We start from the raw sequence: 21,922 nt of genomic DNA, 5'->3' as shown, positions 1-21,922 counted from the left end.
GTCATAAAAAAAAAACTGGGGGACAGGAGAGTGTATAAAAAGTTCAAAATGGAAATGACAGTAGAACAGATGCTTGCAGGAGAAGCTTATTTCAGGGGTTTCTGTGGTCACCAGTCCCCACAGCCATGGCCATGTTAGGCAGTGGCCAGAGAGTGGGGACAGGGACAGAATTCATGCTTTCCAGATATCCATGTGCAGCTCCCCAATCCTGTGAGCTGCCAAAGATTATCAGGCCATGCCCACCCATTCTTATGATTCACCAGATGTTTACTAGACTACATGTTTGAGGCACTCTGGGTTGGGTAAGCCAGACACAGTCCCCACTGCCAATTGAGAAAGAGGTGATTGCAGACAAAGGGTCTGTGCAGGGTGTGGGGGACGTGAGACCCAATAGGAGAGTGGCTACACTTCTGTGGGCCAGTGGGTGAGCTCCTCTGAGGAATTTGAACTGAGTCTGAAAGGACAGTCTTCAGATTTTCCCATGGAAAAGTAAAAGAAGCACATTTCAGGCAAGACCAGCAAGGTATAAGGAAGCTGGAGGGTTGCTGAGACACTTCCTAAGACTTGGTGAATGAATGGATGGAGAAAAAAAAGGATGTAGTTAGAAAAGTCTATTGAAGTCTAGGTTGCTAGGGACCTTGAATTTGATGCTAGGGACATTTGAACTTTCTCTTAGGTGGCCGTTCAGAAGTCAGGAGTGAACTTGATCCTGATCTCAGGACACCTCTGAATCCTTGTTGGAGTTCAGGATTGGTTTCCTGAATCTGATGGAGCTGAACACTCAACAGCACCATTTGGGAATCTTCTGTGATGACAGAAATGTTCTAAATCAACACTGTCCAACACAATGGCCAGTGAACATTTGGTGTGAGGCTAGTGTGACTGAGGAACTGAATTTGTAACTTTATTCAATTGTAATTAATTAATTTAATTTAAATAGCCATGTGTGGCCAGAGGTTACTATCTTAGGGCTTTTCAGGAAGCAGTGGTTGTAGATTGAAGGGGGAAAATGAGAGGCAAAGTTTCCCCTGGAGAGGGATTGTCATCTATTGGATTTCAGGGAGGGAACTGACCTTGGTTCTGATACTGTTACTGTGCTGTGGAGCAAAGGGTTAAAACATGTCTTCTAGGAGTCCTTGAAACACACACACTCCCCCCCACACACAGAAATAGAGAAGGGCAATAGCCAATGTGTGACAAAGTGTGGGCCTGCAGGGCACCAGATCACTGGGACCTGCAATTGTTGTTGGCCTCCTCTTGCCGTCTGGCTGCACTGAACAGCTGTGTGGACCATGTAGAGGAGGAGTCCTCCTACACCTCTCAGATGCCAGGAAAGATGCCAGGAGTAGGGCAGATAAGTCAGGAAATCATTTCTAGATGCACTCAATAAAAGCTCCTGTGATGGAAAGTACGCTTTAAAGGAATTGCATAGGCCTGTTCTCTTTGTAATTTTGTCAATGCCTTTATGGTGGAAATTCGAAGAGTAGGCAGGTGCCCTTTAGGTCTAGAACTTCCTGGAAAACTCAGTCTTGACTGTAATGCGGTCTGTGCTTTCCCACTGGTGCAATGAGAGCTGTTTCTCTGACCAGTTTCACAGCTGGCAGAACATAATCGGACAGAGCAATGTTGTGAAAGCAGAGACACCAAAGCTACAAATTTTAATTACTAAACGTAGTTAAGTTTCTGCTACTTGTTCTATAAAATGAATATAAACTGATAATAGTGGTGCATACTGATTAAGGGACAATATACTTCCCAAAACACATAAAAATTTAGCTACAATGTATCATAAATTTGATTTTCTTTATGCTGAATTATTGTGTGATAAACACAAACTGAATAGTTGAATAACAACATTTTTGTCCCTTCCTGAAATCTGAAGTGCTTTTCAAGAAGCTTTTATTTTTCTGTTAATGAATTCCTTTGTAACCAGCAAAAGCATACATAATTATTCCATTATCTGTTTCATATGTCTGGATATCAAGTTCACAGCACTAAAGAAGAATGAGGTAGAAGTGTGAGGACAGTTCAGAGTGAATCGAATTGAAGTCTGTATCAGGAGGCCATGGACTGGACATTATTTAATAACTACGAGCTATAAACAGATGTTATAATTTTCTCCCACTCTTTAACTTTATTTCCCCATTATAGTTCCTAAATTTTGATTTAAATATTAATATATTCTATTTGTTCCTTTTGTTGTTCTAAAAATAAATTGTGTTATTTATCTTTTAAGAAGAGCAACATGTGCTGTTCATAGAAAATAGAAAATAGAGCTACAATTCCACCACCCAGAGTTGATCATCATGTTCATATCTGTTTTCAGTTATTTTTGTTTTCTGTCTGTGAGTACACAATGCTGAATTTTGGTTGTCCTGCTTTCCCCCCTATTAATTCCTCTTGAAGTTTTACTCATATTTCCAAAACATTTTTGTGATAGCTATAGAGTTATTTGATCATACAAGTCACCTAAATTATCTAACTGGGCCCCAACTGTGAACATTTAGTTTATTTCTTTTTTCCTTTTTAGCTTAAATTGCATAGTGATGAAAATTTCTGTATTTGAAGTCTTTGTCCACATGCTTTACTGTTTTTTTAGGTATAAAATATCTCCATCATATCACAAGAAACTTTCTTTGGATTATTCATAAATATTGTCAAAATGTTCTCCAAAAAGTTCCTCTAATGCAATTATTATAAATATGGCTTTTAAGACCAGAAAAAAAAATTGAATTGTATTCCTGATTTTGCAAAACTGGATCTGCCATTAGCCACGTGACCTTGGGCGGGATTCTGAACATCTGTGGCCTTCAGTTTCCCTATCTGTTAAGTGAGACAGTAACAATATCTGCCTCATCCCCTACTGCTGTATGGAGTAAAGGAGGCAATCTGTATAAAATGCTTGGCATAACAACCTGTTCAACCTAAGAGCCAACAGATTTTACCCTTCTGCCAGCAGAGAGAGTATGGATCTATCTACTTTTCCAGTTTGTCACAAACTCTGGGCATAGCTTTGTGTAAAAAAATTATCAACTTGAAAAGTGAAAAAAATAATATCTTGGAATTTTAAGTTCTGGGACGAAACACATCTTTCATGTCTTTAAAATATGTAAAATCTTCAAGGAAAGAACTGGGTTTGATAAACATTATTTCCTCAAATGCTGTTTCTCCAGTCAGTGCAATGGAATAAGCTCTTTAGGTTTCAGCGCTGTTCCTGTTTTGTCTCTGTTAGTTCCTGCTTCCCAGGTCTATGCTCTGAGTGTCAGGATGTGATAATTTTGCAAGTGCTCTTGGGTTGATTGATCCTTGCATACTGATCCTGCAGTTTGATTCTTGTTTGGAGCAGGTGCTGTGCCAACTACTACACAGAGCTAGCTGACCACTTTCTACTCTCAAGTAGGCACACATGTTCCACACAAAATGACAGCATATTGAATGGTGACTCTATTCTGAGAGATGCCTTTCCAATGGAGCAGTCACTAAGTGTATGTGGCTAAGTTAATTAAAATTAAATCACATTAGAAATTCAACTCCTCAGTTGCACTAGCCACATACAATGTGCTGAACAGCCAAATATGTATTGTGACCACTTCTTTGGACAGTAGAGGTCATAGAACATTTATGTCATTGCAGAAAGTTCTATCAGTCCTGCTCCAGAAGAAAGAAAACTTAATATCACATTACTCAGAGGTCCTCAGCACTAAGGCAGCATTCAGAATTTTTAATAAATATTTTAGGTTTCGACACAGACGTAACAACCTTTAATGGCCAATCAAATCTTCCTGTCCATCTATTCAACCCTTTCTGCAAATCACATTTCAGTTTTTTGATGAGTTGATATTTTTGAATATTCTTTTCTCTCCATTGTTTCTCTAGGTCCTGTGTGACAGACATGTGTGAATGTCCAGTGCACAAAAACTGTTACTGTGAGTCATTCCTGGCATATACGCGGGCCTGCCAGAGAGAGTCAAAGTCCACTGGGAGCCTCAGCAGAACTGTGCAGGTAAGAAAGCCCTGGGGGATCCTCCCTTCAGAAGTTTACTACAGTGCCCAAGATGGTAATGTAGAATTCTTGCAGATGTTGACATGAATGGCTAGATCCTCTCTTGGCCAAAAGGAAATCCCTTTGGTGGCCCAACTGGATTGCTACTTGATAAAACACAAGGGGTTCCCACTGAGTAGAGTAGCCAGCACTTAAGAGAAATGCTTTGTGACAAGCACATTTTTTTTAAAGAGAGAGAGAGAGGAGAGAGAGAGAGAGAGAGAGAGAGAGAGAGAGAGATTTTTTAATATTGATTTTTTAGTTCTCGGCAGACACAACATCTTTGTATATGGTGCTGAGGATCGAACCTGGGCCGCACGCATGCCAGGCGAGCGCGCTAACGCTTGAGCCACATCCCTAGCCTGACAAGCACATTTTAATAATTTAAGGATTTCCACTGTTGCAACATCCTCTCAACCTCAAGCTACCAGCTGGATGTACTTAGCACATGGATAGTCATAACTGTAGCTTAGGTTATGCTTGATGCAAAGGAGATTTGGGACAATTTGCAGTCATTTAAGTTCTTAAGGATAAACATGATGATTTTTAAAAGAGATTGTTATACACACCCTAGAAGAATGTTCCTTTCTGTCCAAGAGACAGTTTTCTATAACAGTTGTTACTAGCTCTTTGTCCTCAGGCAACTTAATTAGCTTATTTCATATGTGTAAAATGGATGTCTTTGTTCATCCAAGACATATTTGTTGCAAAGTGGTAAGTACTGGGCATTGTGCTAGACACACTGGGCATTTTGATGACAATAGTGTTGAGGTCCCTGTCATTGAGATGCTGGCTGTCTTGTGGCAGAACCAGACAAAAACAATAACACTGAAGTAAATATTTACAAATTATAATGAGAGAAGCAAACAGGATAGTGTTATAGAAAATAAGTGGAGAGGGACAGAAGGCGAGTCAGATGAAGAGGGGAGGCTTCCCAGTACAGGGGTGTTTCATAGTAGCTCTAAGGGAGTCAGGGCAAACTTTCCATGCAAGAGAACCATGTTTGACAGCCAGAAGAGAGACAAAATAGCACTTTCTCAAACCAGAAGGAAGCCAGTATGGCTGGAGCCTGGTGGGCAAGGGAAAGAGGGGGACAGATTGAGGTGGGCTGGGAGCAGGAGCTGAATTGTGTAGGACTTTATATGTTTTGGAAAGCAGCCTAGCTTTTATTCTAAGAGTAGTGGAAGCCACTGATGAATTTTTAGCAAGTCTTTTTGTGTTTTTCAAAGATGATCCTGGCTACTCTGGTTTTTTTTAGAGGGGGGCAGGTGGTTTTTTTTAGAGGGGGGCAAGCTTAAGAGCAGGTGACCAGTCAGGAGGCTGTTGCAATAGTCCTGGTTAAAAAACAAACAAACAAACAAACAAACAAACAAACAAACAAACAAAAAAACTGATGGCAGCTTGAATTAACATAGTGGCAGTGCCCAACTAGGACAGAAGGGGAGATAGTCTAGACATATTTTGAAATTTTCCATAATTCTACTATGTCAAGATTCATGCACTAGTGATGGGTACTTGAAGCATCTTGATGAGTGTCCAAGTCACAGAAGATGCTCTGTCACTGGCAGCTGCTGCTAATTCTGTTTGAAGGTGCAATGATTGAGTACTTGTCACCTAGTTCAAAAGTTGGAAAGCTTTTTTCCATATGGGGTCAGATATACCTAGAATGAAGAGACTGGAGTTTTTATCATTCTACAATAATCCTAATAGCCTTAAACGAGATCTTAGAAAAGATGGCAACTCATGCCTCTGCATGCTCCAGAATCTCCTCTGGTGGAAGGTAGGGGTGGTCATCTGGTTAAAAGAAGAATCACCTCAGAGCTGTGTTTACAGTGCTTAGACATCATATTTACTTAGGCCAATAAGTCTCAGCTTAGCTGGAATTGGAGTCACTCCAGGGACTTAAAAAACACACCAGAAGCCAATGCCTGGGCTGCATGCCCAAATAGCCTCTTCATTTGATGTTATGAACTTAAAAACTTCTCACATGCTTCAGACCTGCAGTCAGAGTTCAAAGCACTGAGTCCACTTGTGAGTTAACTTGGAGGAGGAGGAGGATGGATGCGTGGTGGTTCCTGAAGTTTCTTCAGCTGCTCCTTGGTGGTGCCACTAGTTCATGACTTCTCAAAAGCACCAAAGCTTGCGGTCTCCGTCTGACATCCCTTTCAGCTTTGCCCTCACTTCTGCCAACCCAAGCTCAATTTACATCAGAATTTACCTTCCACTGCAAAAGTTTCTCTCTATTAGTGCTGCTAGAGGCATACTTGTCTGTCCCAGGAGTGAAAGAAGTGACAGTATCTCTGTCACTCATTTCCTAACCATCTTTGCAGGGGCTGAGGTACTAGATAGAAAGGTCTTCTCTAGGGCAGATCTGCTAAAGAGGGTTTCTCAGTGAGATTGCTGGCAGAAATGAAGATGGGATTTTTAGTCAAAAAGAGCTCATCATGTCTCACCTGGACATCTTAAGGGCCTCACAACAGAGAGGAAGGAGATGGAAAGGGAAGAACTTTGTGACCAATATGATAGAGGATAAGTCAGTCACTGGCTAGAGTGACTGGGTGGAGGTGGTGTCAATCTCCCACATGGGAGCATGGGTGGGGAGCAGATTGACAGCGCTTTCTTTGTCAACCAGAAGGTTTCCTCGTAGTCTCTGTTTGGTTTAATTCAATAATCATTCTGAATGTTAGGATTAAGACAAAGTCCTTCCTAGGACAATCACACTCTAGGAAGAGTGGTTTCTGGTAAACCAAAGAGACATAGCTGGGATCCCCAGGACACCCATTTTGAAGTTTTTGTTTGGGAATGTGTTAAGGAAAGCTTACCAGATAAAATGACTACCTAGATGAGTTTCAGTAGCCTAAGTAGACTTTACCTAAGCAAAGGTGTGTGTGTGTGTGTGTGTGTGTATGTGTGTGTGTGTGTGTGTGTGTGTGTGTGTGTGTGTGTCTATGTGTGTTGAAAGGGATGGAACAGGCCTGGACATTTAAGGCACAGGGACCTATGTGAATAAGAAGGGACTCTGGCAGATAGCACAGATATACAGGGAACTGTGGGCTTTTGACACTGCTGGGATATAAAAGATTTACAGAGATTTCGAACTATGGCAATTCAACTCATCACCCTGAAAGGTCTTTGTAAACTTCCCTTGATTTCTAGTGGATTATGCACAAACAGGGCTTGAAGCATTTTTTTTATAAGCCTCCTTGCCTACTGTCCCAAGGGGGCTTCAGTTTTCTTGATCTGTGTTCTGAACATCTGGGGAGGGAAGGTACAGGGAGAAGGCTTTGAGCTAGTGTTTCTTCTGACTTTCTGTGTTCTGCATGTGGTGTGGAGCACCTGTCGAACCCTTAGCATGGTATGCTGAGAGAGCACAGAGCCAACGTGCACACATCTCATGCTGCTTTCTTGACTTGCTCAGCTATGGGCTGCTGGATGGTAGATTCTTAGAGTCCAAACAGCTGGTCCTAATAGTGTCACCAGCTCTCATCACACCTGTGGGTAAAAGACTTGGAATCACAGCTCACCCAAAGTTCTGTCAAACAATTCTGACATTTTCTAGCCACTTGTGTCATAACCCATCTTGGGCGTGAAAAGCTTACATAAGCTGCCTTTCTGCTTCCACTCCCTAAAACTGGGCTTATTAAGTAATTCCCCCGGCAGGTCATCCGGGAGCAGAATTTAGAGTTTTAGGAAATGTTCTCAGTATGAAAAAGTTTCATTTTGGCTCCAAGAATATAAATACCATTTGTTACACTGTCATTTGCACCACGTTCCTATGTGTAATTTAAAGAATTGGATCCTGAACAGCTCCTTTTGATGTTTAAATGGGTGTTAAGGGAGCAGACAGAGGCAAGAGGCTGGCCAATGGCCCTCCCTGTGCTGAGCAGGCTGTGTGGTGATGTGAGCCTGTGATGTGATGTGCTCTTCCCCAACCCTGCAAACACTTCTGTGAAGAAGGCAATTCAAAGGATCTTCTCCATTCAGTATGAATTCCCATTCTGCAAACTCTTGAAGACAGTCAGACCTGGGGGACCCTCTTACTAACCTTGTTTGCTCATTTCACTTGTTCTCAGAACTAACTGGCTGTGATAAGAACACAAAAGCTGGAAGGAGGAGAGCTGATTAAAAGAGAGGTTTATACACAACATCTGCCACTCCAAACACATCCCTAAAACCTTTGGGAAGACATAGGACAGACTGTTTGATCACATTGGAAAGCATTCTCCATTTTTTCCCCAGTGCTAGGGATGATGGAACCCAGGACCTTATGCATGCTAGGCATGTTCTGTACCACAGAGATGCATATATGTACACATGTTTCATGATATTTGGGAACACTTGTTTTCATAGAGCAGTTCAGCCTGAGCGATTTTGCTCCCATGGTGGATCCACACAACCATCTTGACTCTCTGATTTTCTGAGATGCACTGGGGAGAATCTTTCCAACATATTAGCAACCCCAATCAGACCCCAAACTAGATCTGGTTTGTCTGTTGAGACCACCAGTAATTCCAGGTGTTGGTGCTTTGCCTTTTCTTTGCTTTTTATTGGTTTGGGAACAGAATGGTTGGGTTAAGGAAAACAAAGATGGTGGATGGAAAAACCTCCTCATGGAACTGAAATTTACAATCAAGCCTGCAGGAGTTTGCTATGCCTGGACTGCTCCAGAGGGCCAGTAAAGCTATCAGCTTCTGTCTTCATTTGAGAGTGAAGAAAGAAATAAAAGAGGGAAGGCTTTTTCCATAATCTCTCTAAAACTGCTATTTATTTCCTTTGTTTTACTTTGGAAGAAAATTATATAAATGTCAAGGAAAAAATATGCTATCCACATATCAATGCTTTTTTATAGTTCCAAATTTGGGTAAAATAAAAATTATTCTCAAATTTTGAGTATTTTACATTTCATCAGATTCAAATTCTATCTAATCTAACTTACTGAATGTTAAATTTTCCACATCCAGTTGATTCAGTTGATTCTAAGTGCATGCATTTTGAATGCAATTTTCCAAAGCAAAACTTGTTTTCCTTAAAATTGGTTCCATGATTTGTTATTCATATAGCTAACTTATTTAGACTGTTTTGTGAAAGCAAGTGTATTGAAATGCTTGTCTAAATAATATATATGCATATTATTTATCCCATATCATTTAACATTTACTATCTGTACATCAGAACTGTATGCAACCTCATTTGTTTCTGCTCCTCCAAGCTTAAACTCACTATTCATTTTGCTATGAAATAAGAGACCCAACAGGAGACAGGAGGAGGCTCTGGGGCACACAGCAAAGATAGAGCTAATACAACCAGGTGGGTATTTTTGCATCACAGTGTGAGAAGGGCTGCTTCATGCAAGTGTTGTGTAGACATGGCTTCATCTGCATTGCTTTCAAATAATTGGAAGGAAATAAAATCCAGTCCTGAGACTTTTTCTATGAACCACATGGCCTGACCCACATTGTTTGCAAGAATGTGTCTCTTATGACACATGTGAATAGGCTCCTCATATCTAAAAAGCAGCCTCTGTGCTCCATCAAAGCTATGATCTGTCCTCCAGATGGCTAGTCTGTTGGAGTAGAGGCAAACTTCCAGCTTGTCTGGTCTTCTTACCATAGTGATTGGCTGGATGGAAGTTGGAAAGTGTGTGGGCCAGGCTGGATTTGATGTCTGGACTTTGGGTAGTGTGTAGGTGCTTCAGCCAGTCTGCCACAGGTCAGGGCATGGTGCATACATTCTTGAGGATCAGTCACTACTAATGCCCAGTAGGTATATAGGACTGGCCTCATTTTTCTGTGCAGAGTAAGGCCTCCAGTAGAGAGGGGATATGGCTTCCCTCACAGACTCAGGGCTTTAGCATTTTCAGCAGAAGTGATCAGCAGTTAGAACCGAGCATCAAGGGTCAAGGAAACTTCTCAAACTGGAACTGACCATCACAGTGTACTTTCCTGAGATTTTCCAACAGAAATCAGAACAATTTTGTCATGTCAGCTAGTAACTTTTGCTCCACTTCTCTCTCTAGGCGGACCTTTCCTACATCTTTCAGCATCCTCTCTTACTTTCATCTCCTTCCAAGTGGAGTTACCCTGTGCTTTTCTCCACCATCTGTCCCATCCCATTCCAAACTGGCCTGCCCTCCTGGTAGCATTTTATTCTCCAGTTCTTTCTTAGTACTTTTAAAAATTGAAGTTGACCTAGATTCTATTTCCACAAGAGCCAATTTGCCAACAATCTATTTGAGCTGTTTGGATGTCTACAAAGCACCGAGTTTTAAATTTTCTTATCTTCGGTTTGGTATTTAACATCTTTAACCAATGGTCCAGTCTCATGTAGACATTTAGGTATTGTATCTGACCAGGGGGAAATATTTGTGAGGCAGGTGGGCCTTTTGTTGCCCCAAGCAATGTAAATACTACCTAGTGTGTAGCATAGAGGACTGGCTCTGTTTGCTGCAGGCCCTTTGAAACCTCTTTGGGCTGTAGAACATTCTTTCCATTTTTTTTTTGATAAAATGTCTAGAATTTCTGATGTCATAAATTCACTGGAGTAAGATGTATAATGCTTTTCCTCCTAATAGTCCTGAATGAAATTTTAGAAATGTGGCATTGAAGTGCAACTTGATGACATCAACTTGTATATCTTAAAGGTAATATAATTCAAGCAAATGATTTTTCTGTCCAAGGATAATATATGCTACAGTTTGGATCTTGAATGTTCCCCCAAAGATTCAAGTGTTAAAGGCTTGGTCCACAGAGTGGTACAATATGGAGGTGGTAAACATTTAACTGGTGGGGATTGGGGATTGGAGATATGCCCCTCAAGGGGGATTGTGGGATGTCAGTCCCTATTTCTTCCTCTTTTCTTGGCCATTAGGTGAGTGAGTTTGTTCTACTATATGGTCCCACCATAAATTCTGTTTTGCCACGGGCCCAAATCACAGGGCCTACTGATAATGTACTGGAACCTCCAAAACTGTGTGCCAAAATAAACATTTTCTTTTCATAAATTGATTATCTCAGGCATTTTATTATAATGACAGAAAGCTAACAGAATAAAATGTATTCTCATTACTAGAAAAGATGGCTTATCTTCCAAGTTGATTTCACATGACTTTTAGTTATTGTGATCTTTGTTGACTGTGAAGTCATTTTTCAACTCTAAGGGAAAGAGGGACATGAGCTATTATCAAGAACTGAATAGGAGATGGACAGTTCTTTGTTCCTTTCTGAGCCTTGTTGGGTGACTGGATTGTATGAGAGTATCTGAATTGTTTGTGTTTCCCATGATCATCCTTTTAGCATCAATAAGGACATTCTAAAAAAATAAAACAAAATGAAACACACGATGACAGCAGATATTCACTATTCCTTTGGGAGTCTTTTAGATAGGATTTTATGTTCCATTTGACCTTTTGTATGAGACATAGAAATTCCCGAACATAAAAATGTAGTGAACAGCTTAAGCTGCTTGTCAAATTGCAGAATGGAAACCTCAGTTTACTACAAATTGGTCTAATTAAGCCTTATTAAAATTGGTACCCCAGGGCGAATTTTTATCCCTTGCACAAAGGATGACATTGCAGATTTCCACATACAATGCAGGCAGAGCTAATGCTGTTTTGGGTAAATTTTCCAAATGGGGATAACAGAAGGAATGGGGACAGCATCCCTGAAGCACATGGGGATACGTAACTGCCCAGTAATTGCTATTTTCATTTAAGCAAATTAAATGGAAATGAAAACAAAAGCCATGTCCTGTCTCTGCAGTGTCTTGGAAATCCAGGCTCAGTCTGGGGGCATGGCCATGGCTGTCAGTGGAGCTTCAGGGCCCCCTGGGGGCAAAGCTGCTCATCCTCTATGCCTTTCATTCTCCAACTGGCTCCCATCCCACTTTTCTTTCTTCTTCCTTGAGACCTCATGGGGGATCTCAATGAAGAGCCCCGCTGACCTTCATCAAGCCTCCCTGCTAATGTGACTGCTCCTCTATTCATCACAAGATAGGAAAGCCTCCTTTTGCTTCTTCCACTGTTCATTGCCTCCTCTTCAGTTCCTTCTGAAGGCCAAGAGGAAATCAACCATCAAGGGAAAGAGGGGCACGCATATGTATTATGGATATGTGTTAAGGGAAGGTGGTGTGCCTGCCACGCCCCAGCTCATTGACCTTTGAAGACCAGTGGATCTAAAAGGCAACTCAAATTTTCACATACCCAACCTAACTCTTTGATATTTTGAGAGTTTTGAGTTTATTTGGAAAGGAAACCCAGGGAACCATTGCTATTGGGAAGAAGAAAATGGAAAGAGGGTCATCCAATTCAAGGAAGCATAATTAAGCTAGTTACTACTATAAGCACCTAGGGGCTCAGTTCCTCCAGTACACACTCTTTAAATCTCTGGATTATCCATATGCTCCAAACCCTCCTCTGTCAAACTTGCCCCTGAGGCTGACTTCCTGGATCTTCCAGGCTTGTGCAAGAATCCGAATAAATGAACGGGCAAGAGTCCCATAGAGAGACTGAGAAGTTCTCAGGTATGAGGCAAGGGTGCAGCTGAGGCCAAGGTGCTACCAGGCTGCACCCACGATAACTTGTTGCCACAGTAACTGTTGGAAGTGTTGGTGGATAGGATGTGAGAGGGTGCAATTTCTGAGAGTCATCGTTGACTCTGCACTTTGTCTTCACCTCATTTTTTCACTCATGAGGAACTTTTGTCAACCCTACTTTTAAAATATATCCAGAATCTGGTCCTGTCTTGCCATCCCCACAGTTACCACTCTGACCCAAACTATCAACATCTGGATTATAATACCTGTTTCCTGATTATGGTACTTGTTTCCTATGGTACTCAGACTTCCATCTGTACTTTTTTCCCCATCCCCCACTACATGCATCACACCCACAGCAGGAAGCCAGTGTTTAAAAATCCATGCCATGGTATGTCTTTCCCCTTCTCAAAATCCAATTACCATTCAGAATAAAACCCCCAGTCCTTTCCAAAAATCTACAAATGCTTGCATGTTTTGGTCTCTTCCTCCCTTTCAGCTACAATTGAGTATTTGTGTTCACTCCAAAATTTATATTAAAACCTAAGGTCTTATAAGACAATATTAAAAGGTAGGGCCTTTAGGTAGTGATTAGGCAGAGCCCCCACAATGCATTAGCACCTTCTGAAAGGGCTTAAGGAGATGAGTTTTCCTCCTTTGTCCCTCCCCTTGCCTGAAGGTACATAGTCATTCCTTCCTTAAAGGAAGCAGCCTTTAAGATACCATGTTGAAAGCAAAGACCAGACTGTCACCTGACACCAAATCTGCTAATGCCTTGATCTTGGACTTTCTAGTTTCCAGAATTGTAAGCAATAGATTTCTATTCTCTATCAACTTTCCAATCTTGGGTATTTTGTCACAGCAGTATAAGTGGACTTTATGAGCTTATCATGTGCTTCTCTACCGTTCTTCTACTCTACCTCAGTCATATGGCTTCTTCACTGGGGTGCCAAGCATATTCCTACTTCAAGGCCTTTGAGCTTGTGACTCCTTTTTCTAGAATGTTCTTCCTTCACGTATTTATGCAGTTCAATCTCTCACCTCATTCTAGACACATTTCTAGTACCCAGAGAGGCATCTGGCACACAGTAGACAAAAACTCTCTACTCAGTAAGGATCCTCTGGAAGGGAGGGTGTTATACCAATTTAATCAGACCCACGTGTGTGTGTGTGTGTGTGTGTGTGTGTGTGTGTGTGCGTGTGTGTGTGTGTGTGTCTGTGTGTATACACAAACACCAATGGAAAGGCAGAAGGGTACAGAACTTTGCAAGTGTCAGGTAGAATCCTGTCCTTTTGGTTTGTGTTGTAGTGCTAGGACCCAGATGACAGCATGACCAAGAAGAAGACGCCAGTCATGGCTACCTCAACTCTGGGGTGTTCTTGCCAAAACACCAACACCACACAGAAAATTTGGAGAATATGTTCATTTTCCTTTTCTCCTCCAAGAATATAACTATTTAGAACTATGATGTCCATGAATGCTCCAATCACCAGCCTTCTCTTAGCATAAATATGTAGTTTCTATTTGGGGAGTAACACACATGCATTTCTGTAACTCTAATACATTTTAATCTAATAGAAGATAGATGTACAATTCAGTGCAGACTTCAGATTTCTAGCTTTTGCATAAAGGCATAAAGGCATCAGGACAAGAAGGAAGAGAGGCAAGAAGGTAACTGGTGTTGGGTTTAGGAAGTGATGATGGAGAAATACGAGGACCTGGCTAGGGAAACTGATACCATGTGAACCAAGACTTAGGTCTTCTTTGAGGATGGGAAAACACTGTCTGTTGGTCGAATTTAACTCATTACCAGTTTTTGTAAATAAAAACACAGTTATGCTCATTCCTGACAAGTTATATAGAGCTGCTTTTGAAGGAAAATTGTGATTGTTTGGATATCCAGTTGAAGTCCAGGTCCTTGGTGTCCTGAACAAGGAATTGAGAAGACACACAGAAGTAACAGATAAAGTACAGATTTCCTAAAGGTGGAGACAGCATTGCATTAGGTAGAGTGGAAAGAGGCTCAAGGTCCTAATATCTGGAAATTAGGGTCTTACATCCTAAACTATGGGGTGCTCTCTTCCCTATATGGACCTGATTGAAGATCTTACCCCATTGTTTATCTTATGATACCTGATTAGAATATTTTCCAATTCCTCTCCCCCTTTCGGTTACTTTAGAAGACCTAATTAGAATATTGCCCACTTTACCTCCATTTTAAAATTTGAACCTGTGAAAGGAGTTATCATAGTGGTAACTGTCATAGTGGTGGGAACTGTCATGGTGATAAATCTTCAGTGGGGGAGTTGTCATGATAATAGGATTTATTGTAAATAGGGACAGGATTTGTTTCCTCATCTTGTCCCAGTGGCTTCTTTCTAATACCCTGTCTTCACTATCCAGGTGTCCCTGTGAAGCCAGAATTAGACAGGCAGTCAGTATAGATAAGTAAATCAATTCAGGTTGGATCAAGGAGGTCAATTTTGAGCGAGTCACAGAAATGCATGTGTGTTATTCTCCAAATAGAAACTGCATATTTATGCTAAGAGAAGGCTGGAGATTGGAGCATTCATGGACGTCATAGTTCTAAATAGTTATATTCTTGGAGAATAAGAGAAAAATGTACATATTCTCCAAATTCTCTGTGTGATGTTGGCAAGGAATACCCCAGAGTTGAGGTACTCATGGCTGGCATCTTCTTGTTGGTCATGCTGTCATGTTATGCCAGATTCGTGGGACCCCAATAGACCTCCAAGAGCCGAATCCGATGCAATCACACAAGAGTCTTTATTGTAAGCTCAAGCCTGACTTACAACCATTCCCGATGCAGAGGTCTCAGGGAGTGAGTCCCTGTCCTTTGTTCAGTGAGATTTTATAGGTTTTGGGGGGATACTCTATGCATCACAACATCACACAGCAAATCATTCCATACTGCAGGAAAATCAAACAACAACTCTTAGCACATTCACTGGTGGGAACAAGTTGGGTAAGTGACTGGTTAGTACAAGAGGGGGATTCCTTTGAACTGATTGGTTTAGGCCACGAGAGGTGTATGTGCTAAACTACATGGTTTCCCAACATGTTATGAACCACCATAAACTACTGGGGGGTCATCTGGCATTCCAGGTATTTTCCCTGTCTTATTCTGATTGGAGATTGCTAGGGGGGTTGCTATGGGTCCTCACCTAGCTTAACTGAGTCAGGGACACCTGGCACCTCAGACCTCTCCTGTTATTTGCAGACAAACAACTCAGCAAGGTGGGTATGTGCCTAGGAGTGCTCTGTGGATTTTTCCAAGGACAAGGGTCACGCCCCCTTCCTTGGACAGGCTTTGCTCTGAGGTAGAGGCTGGTTTCTCAAAGAGGGAGTCACATTAGTTTCTCATCATCTTGATCCTAGCACTACAACACAAACCAAAACAACAGGATCCTACAGACACTTGCAAAGTTCTGTCCTTCTGAGGGATTGAAATGTTAATTCCTTCAAAGCCCTTCCTTCACCCTTATCAAAAACCTGCCCTGCTCCAACCTGTTACTAAGGTGACCTGTCCCAGGAATTGCCCCTTCCTACAGGGACTATAAAGTTGCTGATTAAAGTGTCCTGGGCTACTCCATCCTGCCTTTTCCCCTGCAGCCCACCTGGTTTTCACCTTTTTGCCATCCCACCAAGCATTCCTGGGCCTAGTCACAGACACAGGAAGGAGAAAGATAAGGGGAAGAGGGCAGGAGAACTAAGGAAGCCTAGGACTTATAAAAAGGGCAGAATACCTCGCTTCTGGGAATACCAGGATACCAGCTATGGCCCCTTCTCCCTCCGGAGAAAAGTTTTATGTTCCCCCTTTTTGAATAAACCCTGCTTTATATGCTTGCCTTGGAGTGCTTCTCCAATGTTTAAACTTCAATATGTGAGGAATCAGAACTCATCATGGTGACAGAGATAATATTGCCCACCGAGCCTAAAATATTTACTATCTGAACATCTACAGATAAAATTTAAAGATCTCTGGAATAGTAGAAAAATCCACACACTGGGAACCTGATTGGCCCAGGTTCTGATTCGTACTCCATAAATTTGATGCTTATGCTAGCAACTATCTTAACCCTCAGTGAGCCTCAGGTTTTTAGTCTTTTATATGGAACAGAGTTTTGGTTACATTAATTTATGTTACTTTAAAAATGCCTAACCTAAAGAAATTCTCAATACAAAATTTTTAGACAATTGATGAAAGAATACTTTCCAATGCCACGGGTATGTCCTCTGTTCCATCAACCGCATGGGTTGTTGGGACTGTTATAGGACTAATGAGGCAAGTCACCCAAGATAACAGGAAACAGTTTTATTTGGCTGCAGCCAGATTCAGAAGCGCACAGCTATTGCTAATCAATTAACCCCTGAACCCCAAATTCAGGTAGTTTCAGAGTTTTATACCCATTATGTAAGGGGAGGAGCTCAGAAGTTCACAGTCTGCAGAATTTCACATAAAATCATTGTTCTGGGCAAGTTAATACTTCAAGGACAACACCTGAGGAGAGGAAAGCTTCTTTTCCCCATTTTTTCTCTCCCTGCCAGCTGTTACCATGGAGCCCATTTGTAACTTATCTTAAAAATGTAGACATCTCTGTGAAGCCCATCTCAAGGCCACAGGCCTTGTTTGCACATTTGTACCAAGTACTATACTGGATAAGTTTGTGAAACACTAGTAAAGGGTATCCAGCATCTGGAGTGCTGGTATCTTCCCAGCCAGTAGCCAAGTAAAACAGGGTGACAAGAAAATAGGAAGTTTATCTACAAATTGAACTCTTTTGCAGAGACTCCTTTGCTGACAGTCCTAAAATCAGCCATGGTAAAGATTTCTGAAGAGGCCCACTTAAGACTTTTCTGTGGAGAAAGGGGATGCCACTTCAGGACAAATAGATGAAACAACGAGTGGGAAGTCCTGGTTTCCTGAGATTCTCTCCCTGTGATCATAGAAGATAAAACACAAAGGATACAGGCAGTGACTCCTCAGATGGCACTTCCCTAATCTGGGAAATTCAAGCAGAGCCTAGAACTGCCCTTAGCATGTTTCCCATGCTAGAAAGAGGCTGGGATGGGGGACTATAAATGAGTTCAAATCACACAGAGAGCAAGGATAAAAATAAAAGCAGGGTGGGGTGGAGGCAGGAGGGGTCATCTGGAGCCCATTTTCCATCCCTGGAAGAGTCCCAAGGGACTGTTCTCTTAAGATATTTTTGTTCCTATTTAGTCTTGCCCACCCTTTTCCAGTATCTACAACAGAGACGATGCTTTGTTTTCATTTGATTTTGGTTTTCTTTCCCTAATCATAGCACCTCTACCTACTCCTGGTAGTATCAAGGGACTCTTGCAACTCATGCTGAGAGCACAGGATTTTCAAAGAAAACTGGCTTTATATTCCAAGTTCCCTTTAATGCGTAGTGTGACCTTGAGAAAGTTGCTTAATCTTTCCAAAACCTTGTTTCATGGACTGTAAAATGAAGACAATCCATCCTCATTAAATCATTGTGAGAATTTTAATGAGATTAGATACCTCTTTTCACTACCCTCTCCCCTGCCCTTTAAAAATGATTGAACCACTTACAATTTAGATGCTTTAAAGTCTGAAGCAACTTCTATTGTCATTTCTAAGAGATGAATTCTGGCAGGATGGTTGCCTTTTTTTTGAAACTTTGCTGACTTGTGTGTAGTTGTATATATATATATATATATATAATTTTTATAATGAAGGGGTTTATTACTTCTTTTAGAAGGTGCTTCCACAAGTCTAGGGATGTTTAAAACAAAACTATATATATTTAAATTTAAATGTAGAGAAAGATCACAGAAGGACAAAACCCTCATGTAAACTCAGGTGAAAGACTACATCAAATTAGGGAATGGCTTGACAGGAATCCCTTCATGTTCTGTGTTTTCTCTCCCTTGCATTTTCTCTGGAAGGTGTGTGTAAGGAGGATCACAGACACGTTAAAAGTCTCCACTGGAGTAAATTGAAAATCCTAGATAAAGGAATGGATGGCTTTTATTTGCCAGAGAACATTTGAAACTCAAAAGCTCTGGACACAGGACTGAGATCTGGAAACCTCTGATAGGATATTATCATCCTTGGGGCCATGCTATGTGAATTGCGCATTTGCTGGTGACCTGATCCTTTCTAGATACACAAAATGTGAGTTAGAGAGGTGGAGTGACATCCCCAAATCCATGCAACTAGTAGCCGACAAAGCCAGGAATTAAAAATCTATTTGACTCAGATGATTTATATGACGAGTATGAAGTCCCAACAGTGTGACCTACAAGGAAGGAGATATTCTCCTGAGTTCAAACCTTTTGCTTATTAACTGGGGTGGGGCAGTTGAAGAAGGACAGAGCCTCCAGGCACCATTGTCACAAAGCCTGAACAAGGTCAAGAAACTGTATAAGAGGATGCCAAAGAAGAAATAGGAAGTGCTGGGCTATGGGATTTAGGAATTCAGTGGTTGCCCAGGGAGGGGAGAAATGATCCATAAAAGCCTCAGAGGCACAATCTACCTTCTTGATTGCCCTTTCTAGTTAGAGAGGAAAGAGCTAATACCTTACAGTGAAATAGCACTCCTCCGAAGCCCTCTGGGTCATTTTCCAGCTGCAGACCAGGATATGGAGTCAGCAGGGTGTAGTGCTACATAGAACTGAGAGAATACTGTAAGAGAGCAGTCAGGGAATTGTGCAGCCCAGAAGTCCTTGCTGGGGTGGAGCTAGGGTTTAGTTATTGTGTTCTCACAAGAAAGGCCTGGAATGTGGATGCCTGCCATGCTTGAAAGCCTTCTGTATCTATGAGTTTACCACAAATAGGCCTGGTTATGTTGGGAAGGACCTTTGATGCTCTTACTAAAACTTTTTTGCTACCTCTATTTGTCTTTCCCACTTGACCCATAGTCACTCAAATCAAAGACAGCTAGAAAGCACAGCTACTGTCTGAGAGGGGAGTCAGGTCACATACAAGTTGGGAGAAGGAGAGGGAAGGAGAGCTTTGAAAGCTTTGAATTCAATGAGTAAATAGAGTTTTAAGTTAGATTGAATGGGATGTTTTAATAAAACTTAAACCTCCTCAGGGACCTGCTCAGTATGATGGCAAATAGGGTGCTAAAGGAAAACCACAGAGCTTGTTTGAAGGCAGTTGTGGAAGAATATAAATCTGTTCTCTTACGTTAGCCTAGGAAGGCCAACCCATTTAACAAACTCATGAAATTGTAAAGGTAAACTTTCTGGTTTAGACTACTTGTGTTTACGTTTTAACAATTCCACTAAAGTACATTATTTCAAGAACTTCTTTAAGCCATACTTACAGATTTGCTAGTGACGAATTTTCTTAGTTTTTCTCCACCTGAAATTACTTTAATTTCTCCTTAATTTCTGAAGCTTTGTGTTTTTGTTTTGACTGTAGGCAGTATTTTATTTTTTTCTTCCCCCATCATTTGAAAAATGTGCCACCCCTTGACCCCTGGTCTCTATACTTTGATAAGTAAAATCTGTTGTCATAAAAATTGTTTCTCCCCTGACTTTGCTTTCAAGGTTTCTTCTTTCTCTTGTTTTCAGAAATTTAATTGCAATGTATCTTCATGTGCATTGCTTTAGTTTTATCTTGCTTGAAATTCATTAAGTTTATTGAATCTAGATTTGTGTTATTTGCTGAAGTTAGAAAATTTTAGTCCTTCTTTTTCTAAAAGTTTTATTATTTTTCAGGTTCATTCTCTTTCTCTTCCCCTTTTGGTAATAAGGTAACAAGAGGGTTAGATTTTTTTTTGTGATAATCCCACAGGTCTCTAAAGCCTTGATTGGTTGATTTCTCTGGTTCTGCCTTCAGGATCATTGATTCTTCTGTCCTCTTCATCTGTTATTGATCACATCCCTGAGCTCCTTTTCAAATTTCTCTTTTTGTATCTTTCATTACTAAAATTTCCGATTCATTTTTCTTTGTATCTTCCTTTCCCTTGCTGAGATTTTCTATTTTAAATCATTTTATTATTATTTCAAGTATGTTCTTAGTTGCTCATCAAGACATTTTTATGATGAATGTTTTAAAATTCTCATCAAATTATTCCAACATCTGTGTCACCTCAGCACTGGCATCTGTTGATTTCTGTCTCTTATCATTTGAGATTTTCCAGTTTTGGGGTATGTTGAGTGACTTTAAATTGTATCCTGGACATTTTAGTCACTCTATTAAGAGACATTTATTTAAACTTTCTGTTTTAGCTAGTGTACTAGCTTGCCAGGTCTACCATAACGAAATAACACAGACTGGGTGATGTTTTATTTTATTTCTTAACAATCCTGGAAGCTAGAGTTCCAAGATCAAAGTGCTGACTGGTTGTTTTCCACTGAAGCTTCTCTTCTTCTCTTGCACGCATCTGGCCATTTGTTGACTCTCTCATGGTGTGCACATAGACACTCTGCCTGTCTGTGTGCTCTCATCTCTTTTTTACAAGAACATCAGTCACATTGGATTTGGATGCATCCTAACAGCTTCCTTTGAACTCAATTACTTTTTAAAAGGCCCTATCTGCAATTATAATCACATTCTGAAGTAAGAGGGTTAGGGCTTCAGTTAGGATATTAAGAAATTATGGACAGGAGATTCAATTGTGTTCATAACACCTGACTTCCCCTGACATTGAGTTTCAGAGGAAGTGAGGTAGCACTTTGTTACTATTGAGTATGGAGGTCCATGTTCCCCACTCATCCTTCACTGAGGGTAGAGCCACCTTGTTACCCTGGAAGACCAGAAATACAACTTTAGGCTTTCTTCTAGGGCTGCTGACATCAGCTTGTGTGAGAGAGGGGGGCATTTACCTACTGGTCCACTGACTTATGTGGGAAGCTTCTCACTACCAGCAGGTGGACAGAAAAGTTCTACCCCTTACTCAGTCTTCTCTGACACTACCACAGAAAAAATCCCACCCTCCCAGGGAAACCTCACTATGGCCCAATAAGTGTAGAAGCCAAGTGTTCCCAGCTGATCTTTGCTGATGGGATGGAGGTCAAATTATTATTTTTATTATTATTAATATTATTATTATTATTATTATTATTTTTGTCAAATTCTATTGAATACAGCAGTTATTTTCTCCCTTGTTGCCCCTTTCTTGGTTGAAGGTAAAGACAAAAGGCATTTCTTAGGCATTTTTGATCTGTTCCTATTGGCATTTTTGAGTTGCTAGTCTCTACATCTCTACATTAGGCAAGCAGAAAGCCCAGGGAACTCATCATTATCATACCTTGGGCCCCAAGGACCCTACCTAGCCTGTCTGCCTTCTTATCTCCACATTTCAGAGTTCTCATTTGTTTTACAT

General features: G+C 41.0%; 1 protein-coding gene across 2 annotated transcripts in view; it reads left to right on the top strand.

The window, feature by feature from the left end:
• The window catches only part of LOC144375323 (BMP-binding endothelial regulator protein-like), a 217,103-nt gene that overhangs the window by 97,014 nt on the left and 98,167 nt on the right, over nucleotides 1-21,922 (top strand). For both annotated transcript variants that reach the window (XM_078039709.1, XM_078039710.1), the window contains exon 5: nucleotides 3,877-4,003. The gene's annotated coding sequence lies outside the window, so the exon portion shown is untranslated. The remainder of the gene's footprint in view (nucleotides 1-3,876; nucleotides 4,004-21,922) is intronic.

The sequence above is a fragment of the Ictidomys tridecemlineatus genome, chromosome 2, assembly GCF_052094955.1.
Source record: "Ictidomys tridecemlineatus isolate mIctTri1 chromosome 2, mIctTri1.hap1, whole genome shotgun sequence".
NCBI classification, from domain to species: domain Eukaryota; kingdom Metazoa; phylum Chordata; class Mammalia; order Rodentia; family Sciuridae; genus Ictidomys; species Ictidomys tridecemlineatus.
Note: the sequence above shows the minus strand (reverse complement) of the source record. Positions and strands in the feature narration are given on the sequence as shown.